Raw genomic sequence first — 20,578 nt, forward strand, 5'->3', positions numbered from 1 at the left:
ATAGTAGAGGGTAGTCTATCATTGTAGGATGGGGACTGTTACTGAAAAGAGGGGGCTACCACAAAGAGAGAGGGACTATTATAATAGGAGAAGACGATTAACTTAGAGGCGACTATTATAATGAATGGGGGTCTACAACTGCAGACAGGGACTATTACAATAGAAAGGGACTACTAAAACTGAGGAAGACTATTACTATAGAGGGGGGACTATTACGATAGAGAAGGGACTATTAACATAGAGTAGGGACAACAGAAGGGGACTATTAGTGTAGAGGGGAAACTATGACAACAGAGGCAGGACTGTTATAGTAGAAGTGGGACTTGGACTGTGGAAGGGGAATAGTGACAACAGAGGGAGATTGTTAGAGGAGAGACTGTCAGGAAGCATTTAACAGGAGCCTTCCTGTGTGCTGTTTTGGATTTGTCATGAATCCTCTGGTCCTTATTAAGAGGAGCGGCATGCTTTTTCTGGGGCTGAGGAATCCAGGCAATTCCTTCGTTAGTTTCTCAGTATGGTGATAAGTACCTTCTTCCTTTTTATGAACCACATGGTTAAAAATGATTGTTTACAAGTCTTTGATAGGGATTGCCTTATGTTTTGTGAGTCTGGAATTTTAATCTTTATCTTTGCTGAGAATAACTACTTTGTAAGACAGTATATATGCCCACCCCATGTTGATTAAAACACCTTTGCTCCATCAGAGCCTTAGTCCCTGGGTCTTTCTTTCCTTCTCTCTCTCTTTCAGGCTAATTCCTTGGAGCGTGGAGGCCCGCTGAGCTCACTTTCTTGCCTGGGCTTCTAAGGCCCTCTTGAGAAGGCACACTGTGCCTTCACCCACTTGAGAGGGTGCCTGGTGCCTACATGCAGCAGTGCAAGCTCTAAGAACAGGGCTTTATTGGTTTTCCGTGAAAACCAGGGGATATCAGTCACTTCCTCTCTCTTACTTTATTATCCTCGACTCCATACCACCAGGTTCCAGTCCATTGAGGGACCAACAAGTGGCACCTGAACAGGGACTCTGGTACACGTGGCAAGATTCGGATGGAGTGACCCCAGAGGGACTATTGAGGCTGGTAAGTATTAAGACATGGGTCAGATTGTTGGAAAGCCCCATCACTTTTCTACTTTACTTTATCACTTATTTAAAGTTCAGGGATTTTCGGTTAAACACCCACGAATAGAAGCTTGCCTTCAGACAGTGGTTGAATGTAACCCTTGGTTCCCTGATGAAGGCAGTTTTGATTTAGAAATTTGGCATCAGGTCAAAGAGAATGTTGAACGATCCGTAAGACAGGGGAAAAATATTCTGATAGATTTCTGGCCCCTATGAGCTCTCACTGAAGCTGTGATTCTGCCATTACAAGGTAATTCTATCCCTCCTGATATTTAGCAACAGGCAGAACACTCATTACATGAATATGAATTAGACAATGATACCTTACGTGGATCATCAAAAAAGCAAGAGAGTTCCAGAAAAACATCTATTTCTGCCTTATTGACTATGCCAAAGTCTTTGACTGTGTGGATCACAATAAACTGTGGAAAATTCTGAAGGAGATGGGAATACCAGACCACCTGACCTGCCTCTTGAGAATCCCATATGCAGGTCAGGAAGCAACAGTTAGAACTGGACATGGAACAACAGACTGGTTCCAAATAGGAAAAGGAGTATGTCAAGGTTGTATATTGTCACCCTGCTTGTTTAACTTATATGCAGAATACATCATGAGAAATGCTGGGCTGGAAGAAGCACAAGCTGGAATTAAGATTGCCGGGAGAAATATCAATAACCTCAGATATGCAGGTGACACCACCCTTACAGCAGAAAGTGAAGAGCAACTAAAAAGCCTCTTGATGAAAGTGAAAAAGTCGGCTTGAAGCTCTACATTCAGAAAACTAAGATCATGGCATCTGGTCCCATCACCTCATGGGAAATAGATAGGAAGACAGTGGAAACAGTGTCAGACTTTATTTTTTTTTTAGGCTCCAAAATCACTGCAGATGGTGACTGCAACCATGAAATTAAAATACACTTACTCCTTGGAAGGAAAGTTATGACCAACCTAGATAGCACATTAAAAAGCAGAGACATTACTTTGCCAACAAACGTCCATCTGGTCAAGGCTATTGTTTTTCCAGTGGTCATGTATGGATGTGAGAGTTGGACTGTGAAGAAAGCTGAGCACCGAAAAATTGATGCTTCTGAACTGTGGTGTTGGAGAAGACTCTTGAGAGTCCCTTGGACTGCAAGGAGATCCAACCAGTCCATCCTGAAGGAGATAATTCCTGGGTTTTCATTGGAAGGACTGCTGCTGAAGCTGAAACTCCAATACTTTGGCCACCTCATGCAAAGAGTTGACTCATTGGAAAAGACCCTGATGCTGGGAGGGATTGGGGGCAGGAGGAGAAGGGGAAAACAGAGGATGATATGGCTGGATGTCATCACTGACTCAATGAGCATGAGTTTGAGTAAGCTCCGGGAGTTTGTGATGGACAGGGAGGCCTGGCGTGCTGTGATTCATGGGGTCACAAAAAGTTGGACACGACTGAGCAACTGAACCTTATGAAAGGCCCAATTAGAACAACATAAGGTATTTCAGGATTTTCCTACTAACCCTGCCCTGGTTTCTTCAAGTGTTCCTCCCCTGCCGGAAGGCACATATCCCAAAGTCTCTCCCTCGACAGAACCTAATGATTCTGACAATGACTCCCTTAAGACACCTTTTAGCATTAAAACCTACAACACCTTTCTGAATAACAATCATCTACCCACTTTGTGACAGAGGCTCTCTGAATTACTGGCTTTGCAATCAGAAGTCTCTGAAGCCGATGGTTTCTCTGCCTTTCCAGTTTTAAGAAATGTTGATGCTTAAGGGCAAATAACACCTAAATATGAAGGTATTAACCTTTTTCACATGCAACAAGTGAAAAAGGCCGTAACTTTGTATGGTCCACATTTGCCTTTTACTAGAGAAATTCTAAATGCTATGGCATCTTCTATTGGAACCTTTATTCCCTATGACTGGCAAATTTTAATAAAAGCTCTCCTTAAACCAGGATAGTATCTTCAATGGACAATGTGGTTTCAAGATATAGCCAGAGATCATGCTAACAAAAACACTCAAGCTGGCATTCCCCAAAACCAAATTACTTTTGAAATGTTAACTGGCACCAGACAATTTGATGCCATAGAAGCTCAAATATGATGCCTTCTTTTGTTGCATGATCAATTACAAACAGTGACCTTTGAAGCTTGGGATCGAATTACTTCTCAAGGGGACCCTACAGGTGGCTACACTAAAATATTGCAGGGACCTAATGAAACATATGCTGATTTCTTAGCTAGATTAGAAACTTCTATTTCCCATAAAGTAATTGGAGAAGAAGCTAAAAGGCAACTAGAGAAATTACTTGCTTATGAAAATGCAAATCGGAATGTCAAAGGGCTATAGCCCCAATTTGTGATACAGGGACTTATTTGATTATTTGAAGGCTTGTCGCAATCTAGGAAGAGAAACTCAAAAAAATGCGAATGCTAGTTGAGACAATGGCTGCTTGCTTTAAAAAGGGAAATGAAGGATGTTTACATGTGGAGATAAGAACCATTTAAAAAGGAACTGCCCTAAGAAAGTTAATAAAAAACCTCCAAAAGTCTGTCCCCGCTGCCGTAGAGGAATGCATTGGGCCAAAGAGTGTAAATCTAAATTTGATATTGAAGGAAAACCTATTTCAGGAAACTCCAAGGAGGGGACCCCCCAGGTCCCCTTTAACAAAAACCAGGGGCAAATTCCATCTTTTCCCTCAAACCCTCAAAATCCGGCAGTGCTGCCATCGATATACCAGCCCTAAATGACTTTCTCCTTTACCCTCAAGCAGTCCTCTCTAGAATACCTACCGGACTTTTTGGACCCCTGCCCCCACAAACCTTTGGTCTTTTGCTCGGCCAATCTAGTTTGACTTCTAAAGGAATTACTGTTCACCCTGGAGTAATTGATTTAGATTATAAAGGGGAAATTCAAATAATGATGTCATCTCAGATTTTATGGCAATTTAAAAGGGGGGATAAAATCGCTCACTCATTCTGCCTTACATTTCTATTGATTCTTCTAATGATATATGGATGGGCGGATTCAGCAGTACAGATCAAAAACAGTCTTTATGGACATCATTGGTATCTGAATTTTCCCGACCAAATATAAATATCAAAATTCATGGTAAAAGATTTTCTGGTCTCCTCAATACTGGATCTGATATTACTATTATATCAAAACATTTATTGCCCAATTCCTTGCCTTTACAAAAAATCTCTTGCCAAACTGCAGGGATTTCTCAAACCAAAGTACAAGAGGTTTATCAGAGTACTCAAATTTATCCACGTGAGGGACCAGAAGGCCAACCTGCAACATTAAGCCCTTATGTGATAGATGCACCCCTTAATCTAATAGGAAGGGACTTACTTATGCAATGGCAAACTCAGATATACATTCTACATTTTTCCTAGGGGTGACTGCTCACTTAGCAAATAATACAATTATTAACTTGGAAGAATGACAAGCCTATTTGGACAGAGCAATGGCCCCTCACGAAAGAGAAATTACAGGTGGCTAAGGAACTCATAGGTATACAACTAGAATTAAAGCATATTGAGAAATTTTGTTCTCCTTGGAACTCTCCTATTTTTATTATTAAAAAAAAATCTAATAAATGGCGTCTCCTAACAGGTCTTAGAAGAGTTAATCCATCTATGAAACCTATGGGTGCATTACAATCAGGAATCCCATCACTTACCACTATTCCTCAAAATTGGCACTTATTGTTATTGATTTACAAGATTGCTTTTTTAATATACCTTTAGACCGAGAGAGATCTGCCTTCTCTCTCCCTTATCCTAATCATATTGGACCTCATAAACGACACCAATGGACTGTACTGCCACAAGGGATGATGAATTCTCCCACCATGTGCCAGTATTACGTAGCTAAAGCCCTTGAGCCTGTGAGAAAACAATTTCCTGACTTTCTTGTTATCCATTACATGGATGATATTTTGTTTTCAGCTCCATCCATTTTAGAAACTCAACACATGTTTGATATAGCTCAACTATGCTTTCAAAACTCTGGATTAACCATTGCCCCTGAAAAAATTCAAACCTCTACACCTTACCATTACCTAGGGTCTGTTGTTAATAGACATCGTATTACTCCCCAACTAACCCAGATCTGTACTGATAAATTATCAACCTTAAATGATTTTCAAAAGCTCTTAGGAGATATAAATTGGTTTAGACCTTCTTTAGGCATTGCTAATTATCAACTGAATAACCTATTTAATACTTTAAAAGGAGATCCTGATTTAAATAGCCCTCGTTCACTTTCTCAAGAGGGACAAGAGGAACTTTATTTGGTGCAAAATAAATTACAAAAACAATTTCTTACTCGCATCAAACTAGATTTGCCTCTAGTATTATTTATACTCCTCTCTCTTCATTCTCCCACAGGACTTCTTGCCCAAGAAGAACACCCAGTAGAATGGATCTATACCCATTTTAGGGGAATAAAGTCACTTACACCCTACCTTGATTTAATTGCTCTAATTATTATAAATGGAAGAAATAGGACTAAAACTCTGATTGACTCAAATCCTCATAAAATTGTAATACCTATCAATAAATCTCAATTTAAGAACACATTACAAACTTCTACCAATTTTCAAATAGCTTTTCTGGAATATTTTGGAGAAATTTCATTTCATTATCCTTCTGGTAAGCTGTGGAATTTCTTCAAAAACACTGAATGTATTATTTCTCCCATTATCAGCTCACAGCCTGTACCACAAGCTGAGGTTTTATATCATCATATATATATATATACATATATATATATATATATATATATATATATGTATATAGATGGAACTAAAAATGCCAAAGCTTCTTTCTGGTCTCTTAAGGAATATAAAGTCTTTTATACTAAATTTCATTCTGCTCAGCAAAATGAATTATATGCTCTTATTCAAGTTATTTACCTACATCCTTACCCCATTAATATAGTCTCTGATTCTATATATTCAGTTTTTGTATTAAAAAAATATAGAAACCTCCACCATAAACTCCAATCAACCTACTATTCAACAACTCTTTTTTGAACTACAATCTGTTGTTAGAAACCGCAATTCTCCCATTTATATTACACATAGTGGAGTGCATTCTTGTCTGCCCAGCCCCATGACCTATGGTAATGAGCAAGCTGATAAACTGGTCTCTTTTGCTACTCTGGAGGAACAACATGCTCTGTTGCAAAACAACGCTGGCTCCCTACACCAGCTATGGAAAATCCCATACCACCAGGCTAAATAAATCATTAGTAATTGCTCAACTTGTAGACCCCCACATCTTCGACCCATCATACAAGGTATTAATCCTCGCGGTTTGCAACCTGATGAACTATGGCAAATGGATGTAACTCATTGCTCTGAACTTGCTCCATCCTCTTTTCTACATGTCTGTATTGATACAAATTCCTCTTTTATCTGGGCCACGCCTCTTCCTGGTGAGGCTACACAACATTTTATCACTCACTCGTTAGCTTATTTTGCTGTAATGGAAACACCTAGCTCTATTAAAACAGACAATGGCCCTGCCTATATTTCTAGACACTTTAAACAAGTTTTACAATCTTTCTCTATTAAACATATTACAGGTATTCCTTATAATCCACGGGCACAAGGCATAGTCGAACGAGCACAGCACACACTAAAGTTACAAATAAAAAAATTAAAAAAGGGGAATACACAGAATACTGCTGTCTTCCTTATCCAAAGCAGACTTTACTAGATTCCAACATAAGATATTTTCTAAATCCATAAGTATTGTTAATACAGCTTTATTTGTTTTAAATTTTTTAAACCTGCCACAGGGAAATATTTTAACAAGGGCAGAAAGGCATTTTGAGGAATTGAAGGACACTTCCCTTCCTCTGCCCATTTGGTACCAAAACGGGTTAATGAAACAGTGGAAATCTGGGAAACTAATCTTGTAGGGAAAGGGATATGCTTGTATTTCCCCAGATGGATCCAACAAACTCACATGGCTTCCTCTCTGAAAGATTCGACCCAAGGGGGCCCCCAGCATTCAAAATGGGTACGAAACAACAAGAACCCCAGGAGGAAGAAATTCCAATACAGGCCATGATGGCTCTAAAGATCTCCAGGAATTGCCACCTTTGGCGGCATCAACCCTATTATCTCCCCACTCGGGGACAAATAAAAACACTTACTAATAAAGCTGAAGATTTGATCTCTCAACAGGGAATGCCTCGGAGTCCTGAATACATTTTCCTGGAAATGCTCAACTTGCTAGCCTGTGCCTCCCCCCATTCGAGCTCTGATTAATCAGACTCAACTGGACTGACTTACCTAACCCCTCTTTTTTGCAGGTCATAAAATAGACGGAGAAAAGACTGATAGTATCAACTAATGACTCCACCCATATGCCCCTTCCCTGGAACCCTCACACCCTGGGGAGAAAGAAAAACTAAACATTTCTTTAGGTTATGAAGTCCTTCCTCTGTGTATGGGCCCAGCAGAATTATGCATAAACGTCAGCCAACAAACATGGGCTTTCGTCTTGCCTCCAAAAGAAGACTTTCAGACATTGCTGCCCTTTCTGTCTGTGAACCATGTTTACTACTGAAACTTTAGGGAAAGAGTTAGGGAAAGAATAAAAACCATTTTGTAAAATGTTACTAACACTATGTTGAAACATTACCAAGACAAAGGACTTCATGGCTGGCTTCAGGGTGGAATGGCACCTCCTCCTCCTCCTCCTTGAATCGTCCTCAATAAACACATTGGGCCTGAACAATGAGACATTTGGAAACTCGCTGCCAGCACCAAAGAACTTGGGACTTAGACTGGACATTTCACAGGGACCAGTCGTGGTCATAGTAACTATTTCTTTTGCTATAATCAGTCATATTTTATACAGGCCTGTGTCCCACTTCCTTCTGTTATAGCCATAAGAAATTTAAAATTTAATCTGTAACTTGTATTAATTGCCAATTTTGGGTTACTCCTGTTCAATTCAATCATAGTACCTACAACTGGGAACAAATAAACTTTCATTTACATGATAATGCCTCTCTGAATGGACAATTACTGCAAAAGGAAATCTTTGAAACTTTCTCTAAATGTCTGCCCTCTTCCACTAATTTGAAAACTTTTAGCTGGACAGTTCGCTGATTGATTGTCTGGCCTAGACCCACGAGGATAGTTTCAAAGTATTACCCACAGCATCGGGTCTGGAACTGTAACTTTGGTGATTGTCTTGATAATTATATTTGTTGTTTATTGTCACCTTTCTATAAGGTTGATTAATACTAACCAAACTTTGGTCAGGACCTTTTTTTTCAAATATAATGAAATAGAGGGAAGAGATTATTACCACAGAGACAGACTTATTAGAATAGGGAGTGGACTATGACAGTAGACAGGGACGTTTACTGTAGAGGGAGATTATAGCAATGGAGGACTTTTACTCTAGAAGGGGGATAGTATAGACAGACTATTATCATTTAAGTGTACTACTCCAATCAAGGAGGACTATTATTGCAGACAGGGGACTATGACAGTGCTACTGTAGAAGGGGAACTTTGACAATAGAGGAGGGACTATCACTATGTAGTAGGACTATGATATTAGTTAGGGGGGTTATTTCAGTAGAGGAGAGGTTTTAACTGCAGAGGGGGGACTATTACAATAGAAAGTGAAGTATGACAATAGAGACAGGACTATGAGTGTATGGGGTGGAGGACTATGACAATAAAGGAGAACTATTACTCTATTAGTTCTCTAATAGAGAATTGTTACCCTACAGGGGAAACTGTTACTATGACATTAGAGAGGAGCTAATATTGTAGAAGAGGAACTATTACTGTGGGGGGCAATGACAATAGAAGGGGAGTAATATGATTAAGGAGGGCTATTATTACAGAGGGGGGACTATGACAGTAGAGGAGCACAGTTACTGTAGAAGTGGAATTTTGAGAATAGAGGGCTCTTACTCTAAACACTATGACATTAGTGCTGGTCGTTCAGTCGTGTCCAACTCTTTGTGACTCCATGGACTCACTGCACAGAGCCCGCCAAGCTCCTCTGGCCATGGGATTCTCCAGGCAAGAATACTGAAGTGGGTTGCCATGCCTTTCTCCAACTATGATATTAGAGGGGGCTATTACTATAGAAGGGGAACTATTACTCTGGAGGGGCCAGTATGGCAATAGAAGGGAAGTATTACTGTAGAGGGGGGAACATGACAACAGAAAGGAACTATTACTATAGAGAGGGGACCTTGAGAATAGGGACAAACCCTGTCCGTGGAGAGCAATAAACACAAAAATAAAGGCTCAGGCATGTGTTCACCATGAAAGCAGGCTTGATGGCACGTGGACCACAGGCCCTGACTCAGGAGGAGCTGTGAGGGGAGGCTTCTGCCCAGGCAGGGACAGTGGATGCAGTTGGGGCTGGACAGGCAGAAGCAGTGGGTCATAGGCCCATGTTCTGACTGGTCCTGGGAATGACTGGGTCAGCCTCAACTGATGATTCTGGGGAGGGACTGGTCTGCGTGGCCAAGTCAGGGAAGTGAGGATCTGAGTCTCTATAGGGAGGGGTCTTTGCAAAAACTGTTTCCAGGACATGGTGGGTGAGGGAGGGTGGTTCCTGGACATCAGATCACCTTCAACACCATGAAGAGGGCTCTGGCCCCTCTCCCACGTGGAAAGACAAGGCACAGAGGCTTGGGAGTGAGATCAGGGTCTGGGTGGGTGGACAAAAGTCCACAGCCGCCACTCAGAAGTCATAGTTCATGTCTCCAGGTGATTGTGTTTTAAATCATCTCCTTGCATGATGGGATGGCCATGCTTGGCCCCACGTGGGTAAAGTCTCTATAGTGTTTTTACTCATCTGTCCCCGCTCCACCAGGACACCCACCAGAACAGGAGAGAGGGGACACTCAGAAACTGACAGGAGGCATTCCCAGCTTCTTAGCTGCTCAGGTGGGTGCTTCATCCTGGGAGCCTGTCCAGTCACTTTTACTGCAGCAACACCCACCCGATGGAGAGAGCGCCTCTGGGGAGTGAAGGGGGTGTGACCTAGTGTCTGGGCTCCATCGCCCCTAGGATGGAAGCCCCCAAACCTGGAGACCCCACAGGCTCAACTGGGCCCCTCTCAGCCCCAAGAGGAGGGGGCTGGTGCACAGCGTGAGGGTGGGGGACCCTCTGGAGGGACACGCCAGCTCTAGCCTCAGGGAGAACAGACTTGAGCTGCTGGGGTCTGTCTGTTGGTCCCTGTCTCCTCCCTCCCTTGCTCCACCTCAAACCCTCACTTCACCTCCTGTGTCTCTCTCTCCCCTAGCTCTGCTTCTGTCTGTCTCTCTTCATGTCTCTGTCCATTTTTCTCTGTGTCTTAGTCTCTCTGTCTCTACGATCTTCTCCCCTCTCCACCACCCAATCCTCCTTTCTCTTGGAGAGAAGTCCGCTGTTTCCCTTTTCTCAGAGCCACGCCTCCACGCCGCCATCACAGGGTCTTCTGCACGTCCTGATTTAATTAAGCAAAGCCCCATTTCCTTCCCCAGATCTCCCAGGTTCCACCTCTGACGGGCTTGCAGGTGAGCTCGCCCGGCTCCTTCCTGTGCCACCAAGGCGAACGCGGACTGGATGTCAGTGCTGAGTTCTCAGCTCTGGGATGTGCCCCTGCACCACCTCTCCATCCTAGGTGAGGCCCCGCAGGCTCGGCTCAGTGGGGACACGGCTGTGAGACAGGTCCGAGTGTGGGAAGCCTCAAGGCCAAACATGCACCCGTACAGGCACACTGAACACACACACACATCAAACACACATGCACACTGAACACACAAAGACACATGCACACACACACACATGCACACCAAACACACAAACACACAGCAAACACACACGCACACATACTGCACACACATACATACACACACCACCACCTTCCCTTCTCTGTCCACTTTATCCCATTCAACCCGGAAGGTATGTGAACCTCCAAGAGCCTGCCTTGAGGACACATGCCAGCCACCCTGGGGGGGATTGTGCTTTCTCAGCCACTCTGTCCTACTCCTGGGGACCCCTCACCTTTCCACCCATCTTTTCCATCAGAGCTTGTGCTGTATCTTCTGCACTTGAGCCTGGAGGGCTGAAAGGTTAAGGTGTCCACCCGCCCCCAAAAACTCCATAAGTAGTACCAGAAGTATCTAATTAAAATGAGAAACCTTTGACTCCAGCCAGTTTGGTTGCAAAAAGTGCTGCAAAGCTCAGCCATGGGTGGGCATCTCGACATGGGAATGCCTGGTGGGGACCAGGTAGGCGGGCACTTCCAGGGTGACACTCCTGTGCTCAGGTCATCAGATGGGCAGCCACCAGACACCATGGCCTGGGAGGGGAGGGTTCCTGCCAGACAGCACCACCCTGCTCACCTCCTCAAGGTGCAAGCACACCCCATTCTCCACCAGCACTCCTCTGGCTGTGTGGACACAGGGCCCTGCCCTGGCTCTGTGACCCTGGGCATTGCCCACTGGGAGCACACATGGACAGCTGGACAAACAGAACGTGCTGTTTTCTATGGAAGTCAGCTTTAGACTCTTTCTCACCCTCTTGATAGTTACAGGGTTCTATGTCGGGCACCCCACCCCTGGGAGGAGGGGCCCCCACACAGCCCTGCCCTTGAGGGTGTGGAGCAGACAGGGAACCATGGACCCGGTCTCTCGGCCCTTCCGGGTGCTTCCCCATGGGGAAGGCTGTGGGGTCCCCACATGGAGGAGGCTTCCATGTCTTCAGGCCTCCTCCATCCACAGAAGGGCCCTTGGACGCTCTCCTTCCTGTACCCCTTTCATAATAACTCTTGATGCCTCTCCCCCAAGCCCAGGCACCACTCATCTGCTTCTGTCTTTGTAAATTTGCCTATTCTGAACACCTCTTATAAGTGGACATGTAAAATGCGTCCTTCTGTGTCTGCTTCTCTCACTGATCATCATGTGTTCAAGGTCCATCCACGATGTAAGGTGTGTCAGAACTTCACTCCTTTTCATGGTGAGTCATACACCACTGTGTGCATGGACCACATACTACTGACCCACCCATCCATCCATCCACCCACACACCCACCCACCCACTCACCAATCCATCTCACCACCCACCCATCCATGCATAAATCCACCCATCCATCATCCATCCATCCATCCACCGACCAATCCATCATCCACCTATACACCGATCCAACCCCACTGACCCATCCATTGTCCATCATTCTCTCTATCCATCCATCCATCCACCCACCACCCATCCATCCATCCATCCACTTATCTATTCACCCATCCATCCACTCTTCCATAATATCATCAAATCAAAGTATATTATGAACTTGTAAATCCTCCTTCCCATTCCTTGACCCTAGAGAATAAATATGAAAAAAAAGAGAGAGAAAGAAATAAAGCTAGTTCAAACCTATGTTCAGAGATGGAAAGGAAGGATTTCTGGATTGTCCCCAGGTGACTGCTAAAGTGTGAACCTCTCCACACTGTCTCTGAAACAGATGACACAGATTTAAAAGGAAAAGAATAAATGAAACTACACATGACCCACAACACTGGCATCATAAAGAGCCTGAAAATACTATGAAAGTACCTGTAACTAGAGAGGGTCTGTCTGTGCTCAGTCGTGTCTGACTCTTTGCAACAACATGGACTGTACCCACCAGGCTCCTCTGTCCATGGCATTCTCCAGGCAAGAATACTGGAGTGGGTTGCCATGCCCTCCTCCAGGAGATCTTCCCCACCCAGAGAGCCTCCCAGAAAGGTAGGAAAGGACACAGCTTTACTCTGGAACCAGCCTGAAACCAGAAGTGGGACCCATGGACTAAGAGCATCACAGTCTGAAGTCACAGAGGCTGGGGGAACTGGGAAGGGAAGGGGTAGGCTGGGTCCCACACTTTGTGCAGCTGAGCTGACACCAGAGCTCCTTCCTGGTCCCAGAGAAGCAACAGTTGTGTTCCCACGTCCTCTGAGGTGGGTTTGTGTTTGCACCCCGGCACCTCCTCCAGGGAGACTTTCTTGGTGGATCAGACAGTAAAGAATCAGCCTGCAATGCAGGAGACATGGGTTCGATCCCTGGGCCAGGAAGATCCCCTGGAGGAGAAAATGGCACCCCACTGGAGTATTCTCACCTGGGAAATCCCATGGACAGAGGAGCCTGGCAGGCTACAGTCCACAGGGTCACAGAGAGTCGAGACGACTGAAGCACCCACACCCCTCCCTTGCCTCCCCTGTGGTGCTTCTCCTGGGTGGATCGGGCGTTTTATGGGGTGGAGAGAAGTTGGGGTGGGAAGCAGTCATTGTGGAGGATGTAGAGGAGTCAATGCTGGGGGCCCTGTCTATGTCGAGGGGGCACCCAACTAACAGTGGTCCTGTCAATGGCACACATTAGCCAGGGGTTGGATGCTGGACTGGGTAGAGAACCCACCTGGGCCCAGGTGCTTGCAGGAGCGGGGGCCCACCTGGAGGGACAGATGGCCCCTGCCTTCCTGTACCCACACTTGAGGGGCACTCATATTCCTGGTTTTTCTATCCCAGCCTGGTACCCCCAAGAGGACAAGAGGCTGTCAAGCACAGCTCTTGCCTTGTGTAACTGCTTCCTCCTGGGAGATCCCTGGTTGCTAGAATCTTCCTCAGGGGATCTGACGGGCAGAGAGCCAGGGCTGGAATGTGGGCAAACCTCATTCCTGCTTGCATCAGGTGCCTGCAGCCTAGCCTTAAGAGCTCATACCCAGAGGAGGGACCGAGCAGTAGGGGGTCCACCAGAGCCCGGGACTCCTGCAGGACTCGGGTCCTTCTGCTCTGAGGGTCCCTTGGTGTCAGGGTCCCTCTCTTCTGCGTTACTCCAGGGCAGGGTCCCTCCATCCTGGGGGGCCTTGGTGCTGGGGTCTCAAGTGGTATGACTGTCAAGAGAACCGGGGTGAGTGCAGGGTGGGGGTCATGGGTGGTGGTATTTCAAGGGGTGTTGAAGGTCATTCTCTGCAGCAGCACTTAATTTAATCCTTGTAGAGGTGGATGGCAAGTGCCTGTGTGTAGCTGACAATATTCGTATGAGTCTTTTCTTTTTCTTTTAATTTGGATTGGGGGGCACTGTGACTTCCTTTCCCATTTTTTATCATTGTGTTTTTTTTCTTTTCCCATCATGACTCTCTGTAGAGGACACAGTACCGTTTTCAGCTAGTAGTTTATGTTAATATTAGTTTTTGCTTTTTATTTTGGATGGAAAGAATCTATTATTTTCTTTCCCATTTTTTATCCTTGTTTTTTTTTTTTCTTTTTCCATTATGACTCCTTGTAGAGGACACAGTACATTTTCTGCTACCAATTTATATTAGGGCTTCCCTGGTGGCTCAGTTGGCAAAGAATCTGCTTGCAATGTGGGTGACATGGGTTTGATTCCAGGGTTGGGAAGATCTCCTGGAGAAGGGAATGGAAACCCACTCCAGTCATCTTGCCTGGATAATTCCATGGACAGAAGGGTCTGGTGGGCTACCGTCCATCAGGTCAAAAAGAGTTGGAAACAACTGAACAACTTTCACTTTTCAATTTGTTAAAAGTTATTTTTTGCTTTTTCCTGTCTTATTTGTGTGGTGGGCAGATGTTTCTTCCTTTCATTCTCCCCCCTTGATTCCTTTTTGCCTTTCCTAGAGCTGTTTGTGGGGTGGGCACAGACCTTTGTGGGTCTTGTGTGTCCTCATGTCCAAGGGTCCAGCTTGGGTGTTTGGAGCCCAGGCTGTTGAACCCACAGGGAGCTTCCACCCAGGGACTGCCTGAGAAGAGAGTGAGGCTGGACTCTGCAGGAACACTCCCCCAAGACCACAATCTGGACCCGGGCTCTGTGCTCCACGTGACCAGTGACCCTGGAAGCCCTGTTCCCAGAAGCAGGGCCTCAACCCCAGCAGCACCAACACTGTTGATTTTGCATTGGACGATATGGCCAAGTCACTTACTGTTTCACTCTGGCCTTGGCCCCGGTGCCCCCACCACAGAACGTAATGACCCCTGGGGTCTGGAGGTTCCGTCCCGACCTCACTGTGCATGTACCCTGCTGGCCTCGCACAGCCACTGCAGTACAGACTTCACACAATATTATAAGCAGTGCTATCTGCTGCTGTGCAAACACACACGCATGCATATCTGTGCACACACAGACCCTAAACACATGCACACATGCGTGGTCACCCGTACCTACAGGAGCATGTACATATGCACACAAACAAACACATACACACACACACCAGAGCAATGCCACGGCTCCCCACTGCCACTCAGGAGAGGCTGGGTCCCATGGGACCAGGCGCCATGCTTTATGTCTTTGTGTGTCAGGACCCCCCAACCCGTCTGTAGAGTGGCTGTGCTGGGGGGAGTCCCCACCCACGCCCCTGTCTCTCACTACAAGGCCCCTCTCCTCCACCCCCGCCCAGAACACCCTCACAGAGATATCAGCGTGGCTGGAGAACCAACCCCTGGAGGTGGTTATCCTGGCATACAGGAACTTTGAGGGCATGATCGAGGACCTGCATGAGTACCTGATGGGCTGCATCAAGAACATCTCTGGGGACATGCTGTGTCCCCGTGGGGTGAGCAGGGGCCAAAGGCTCCCCATGCTCTTGGCAGCGGGAGCACTAGGATTCACTGTAATCAGACTATCTGCTCACTGCATGAGGCTGATTCAGACACCTGATGACACCATTCACGAGACCCCAGTAATCCACCCACCACTGTCTCCACTCAAACACCCCAGTAACCAGCCCATCACTGGTCACAGGCACCCCCAATAATCCACCCTGCCTGATCTCTATTCAGACACTCCCCAAATTGATCAATCATGCCTCGAGATGCCCCAGTAATCCACCCGCTGTTTCCTATCAGGAATCCCAATAATCCATCCACACCTGTTTCCACTCAGGCACCCCAATGATTGACCCATCACTGCTCAAGACACCCAAGTAATCTACCCACCACTGTCTCCACTCGAACACCCCAAAAATCTACCAATCACTGCTCAAGACACCCCAATAACCCACCCATCACCATCTCCACTCAGACACCCCAGTAATCTACCCACTAGTGTCTCTACTCAGACATGCCATTATTCCACCCATGACTGTCTCTTCTCACAGAGAACCCAATAACCCAGGATGTGGACATCTCCTGGGTCACTGTCCAGCCATCACTGCTCACAGACCCTTAATAATCCACACACCACTGTAGCTTCTGGGACACCCCCAATAACTGACACATCGTGTCACACAGCACCCCAATAACCCCTGTGAACAAGTCTCATGGGTACCTGGATGATTCAACCCACAAGAGGTGCCAACTCTGTGCTAGCTGTGGTCCCAGGAACAGCAGGTCATCCTGTCATACAAGGACGAGGCATCCATGAGTCAGCATGAAGAACTGTGGCCCAGTATCCCCTACTGGTGGGGGAACCAGGTGAAGCCCTGGACCTCATCCACTACCTGGAGCACATGAAGAGCTGCAGCCACCCAGGTGAGTGCCGCCTTCACACCAGGACAACTGGTCACACGCAAGTCCTAGCGAATGGGGCTGGTTTTGGGTTCAAGAGGAGAAATGGAACAGGATGTATTAGGGGACATTATTCTGTTCACCACATGGGGACCAGGGCGTGGACATTCTTGGGGATGTTACTGTGTCCAGCACAGGGGGTCAGGATGTAAACAGGATGTGAACATCCATGCGGACATTATTGTGAGAACCACACGGGGTCAGGATGTGGACATCTCCTGGGTCACTATCCAGCCCGCCTGCCCTCTGGAACAGGAGAAATTTGTGAGTCAAAACCCCTGTGAGCCCCCGCCGTCTGAACTTTGGTCTCTGTCAGACATCTGAATCTCTGACTGCTGTGGAGGCCAGAGTCTGAGTGGGTGATGGCACAGCTTGGTGACTGGGTGGGCAGGTGACCCCATGGGTTACTGGTCACATGGGCGAAAGACCCTGTGGGTTGGTGACCACGTGGGTGGGTGACCATGCAGGTGGGTGATGGTGTGAGTGGGTAATCATGTGGACAGGTGACCTCATGACCTCGCATGTTAGTGACCCCATGGGTGGGTGACCATGTGGGTTGGTGGCCACGTGGAGGGATCACTGCATGGGGTAGTGACCCCATGGGGGGTGACCATGTGAGTCGATGACCACATGGTTTGGTTGGCCACATGACTCCGTGGGTTAGTGACTGCACACGTGGGCGGCTGACCCCACAGCTGGCACCAAGAACAGCAGCCCCTCTCTTGTCCCAGGCAGGCTGTCCATGGCCAGCATCAACCTCACGGAGAACCTGGAGTTTGTCCTCGTCCACCCGGCCTGGTCCCTGGAGAAGCTGACCCAGTGGGGGCTCCCCTACCTTTGCGCGTGGGTGTGGGGCCAGTGACTGGGGTCGGCCGTCAGCTGTACCAACACCATCGCAGGCGACTTCATCTGGGCCGACGGGTTTGTTGGCGACTACATTGGGTTGAACCGGAAGCTGCTTCGGGGCTGATGGACGGCGCATGTGTGGAGCTGGGCATCGCGGAGGCTGCATCACAGTCACGCGCTGTGATGTTTCCGGCCTGAACCGAAAGCCACCTCGGGGCTGACGGACGGCGCACTGACTGGCTGAGCGTTGCGGAGGCCGCTCCTCGTTCGCATCCTGTGATGTCACTGGGCTGAACCGGAAGCTGCTTTGAGGCCTACGGACGGCGCGTGAGTGGAGCTGGGTATCGCGGAGGGTGCGTCTCAGTCACGTCCTGTGACGTCACCAGCCTAAACTGGAAGCCACCTAGGGGCTGACAGACGGGGCTTTTAGAAGCTGGGCATCGTGGAGGCTATTCTCAGCCCTGTCCTGCGGGGCTGGTCATCCGTCCACCCTTCCAATGAATGTTGGTGACTGCAGAGGTGGGGCCAGGTGGCAGGGTCCATGGTCTCTTCGGTCCTCTGTGTCTCTCAGCGAATGCAGTGTGTGAGATGATGATTAAAGGTGAGTGCATAATTTGTACGATCACATCCTCAGGGAGACACACCCGGTCCGTGGGTTCCCGATGGGAGAGGGTGGGGTTCCCCCCTCCCCCTGGGCACTGAGAGTGGCAGACGGTGACCCCCAGCTGGGAATGCGGGGGAGGCATTTTGGCAGTGTCCATAGGAGGGGACTGAGCGCTTTGCCATCCCGCTGAGAAATCCCTTTTATTAGATAAGGGGCTTCCCTGGTGGCCCACCTAAGAAGGCCTCCTTATCTCTCCTTGCTAGTCTTTGGAACTCTGCCTTCAGGTGGCTACATCTTTCCGTGTCTGCTTTGTCTTTCTCTTCTCTTCTCATCTATTGTAAGGCTTCCTCAGGCAATCACTTTGCCTTTTTGCATTTATTTTTCTTGTGGATGGTTTTGATCACCACCTCCCGTACAATGTTAGGAACCTCCATCCATAGGTCTTCTGGTACTGTGTGTTAGGCCTAACCCTTGAGTCTATTTGTCACTTCCAATGTATACTCACAAGGGAATTGAATAAAGCAAAGAAACAGAGGAACACAATAGAATGGGAAAGACTAGAGATCTCTTCAAGAAAATTAGAAATGCCAAGGAACATTCATGAAATACAGGCACAATAAAGGACAGAAACGTTATGGGCCTACCTAAAACAGAAGAGATTAAAAAGAGGTAGCAAGAATACGCAGAAGAACTATTAAAAAAAAAAAAACCAAAAAACATCTTATTAACCTGGATAACTACGATGGTGTGATCAATCACCCAGAGCCAGGCATCCTGGAGGGCAAAGTCAAGTGGGCCTTAGAAAACAGCAGTACAAACAAAGCTAGTGGAGGTGATGAAATTCTAGCTGAGCTCTTTCAAATCCTAAAAGATGGTTCTGTTAAAGTGGTGCACTCAATAGGCCAGCCAGTTTGGAAAACTTGGCAGTGGCCTCAGGACTGAAAAAGGTCAGTTTTCATTTCAATCCCAAAGAAGGGCAATGCCAAACAATGTTCAAACTACCACACGACTGCACTCATTTCACGTGCTAGCAAAGTAATGCTCAAAATCCTTCAAGCTAGGCTTCAACAGTATGTGACCCGAGAACTTCACAGACCCCACATTCAAACAGTTGATTCTAAATACACAATGATACCACAAAGATGGTCAAGGTAAAGACATACAATGTGATTTTATTTATGTCTAAGTCAGTGAAACAAAATATTCGCTGCAAGGTACAAACTTTTTTAGCTTGAAAAATGTTATATTTGAATAGAAAATATCCTGCTGAAATTGAAAAATATGTTTTAAAGTGAAATTCGTTTGTAATTGTCAATTATTTTGAGCCTATGGAAAAAAAGAGAGTAAAATTACATTCATTGGGACTGCTTCAGTTCAGTTCAGTCACTCAGTCGTGTTCAACTCTTTTCATTGGGGGCTGCTTAAACTTTCACAGACATTTGTTTTCTTAAAAATTCCCTTACAGTTTTACAGTCTTAATTAGATATAAAATGATCAGTAGATTTTATACTATGTTTGTTTTCTGGACATTTTCATTTCCTTTAATTTATGAATGTAAATAGAATATTTTTCTATTGAGTGAGTATTAAAAATTACTCCTCTCTCTTGTGTGGAACACAGTGTTTAAACTACTGTTGGGAGACATTTTAGTGCCTAAAACCTTTTATAATTCAGCTCTACAATCTAGGTTTTTTGTTTGTTTGTTTTGCTTTGTTTAGGCCGAGAATTTTCTCATCTATTTTTAGTATCTTCAGAGTTTCTGTTAGGAATATGTGTCTGCTGTTGTTTACTTGCACAGTCGTGTCCAGCTCTTTGCCACCCCATGGACTGTAAGCCCACCAGTCTCTTCTGTTCACAGGGATTCTCCAGGCAAGAATGCTGGAGCGGGTTGCCATGCTCTCCTGCAGGGGATCTTCCTGACCCAGAGATGGACTTGACATCTGCTACAGCTCCTGCATTGCAGGTGGATTTTTTACCACTGAGTGAAACTAGATCTTGTATACATGAAACACACTTTAATTATGAAGATTCATAATCAGTGAAAAACAAAGATGGAGAAGCCCAAAGAAGCATTTATCTTTAACCAATTAATAATAAGAAAAAAACCCCTTCATTTCAATTTGCCTTCATTTTTTTTCAATTAATTTTTCACTGAAGGATAATTGCTTTCCAGAGTTTTGTTGTTTTCTGTCAAAATTCAACATAACAGTCTTTCTTAACTCATAATTTCTCTTCAGTATCATCTTACTCTGTGTAAATAACTTCTTTTAACATTTCTTACAGACAAGGTATCTGCTGAGAATGAATTCCCCAATTTTTTGTTCATATGAGAATATCTCCTTCTCCTTTGTTTTTGAAGGATAATATTCCTGGATATAGAAGTTAATTTCAGTAGTTTAAAAAAACTGATTTATTGACATGTTGTACCTGTACCATGAATTTACTAGTTAAGCCATATAATTCATTGATTTGTAACTTATTCATAGGTT

General features: G+C 45.8%; 1 pseudogene; it reads left to right on the top strand.

Annotated features, from left to right (window-relative positions):
• Positions 1–17,609, top strand: part of LOC122690582 — a 35,638-nt pseudogene extending 18,029 nt beyond the window's left edge.
• The last annotated feature ends 2,969 nt before the right edge of the window (positions 17,610–20,578 follow it).

This window comes from Cervus elaphus, chromosome X (assembly GCF_910594005.1).
Source record: "Cervus elaphus chromosome X, mCerEla1.1, whole genome shotgun sequence".
NCBI lineage: Eukaryota > Metazoa > Chordata > Mammalia > Artiodactyla > Cervidae > Cervus > Cervus elaphus.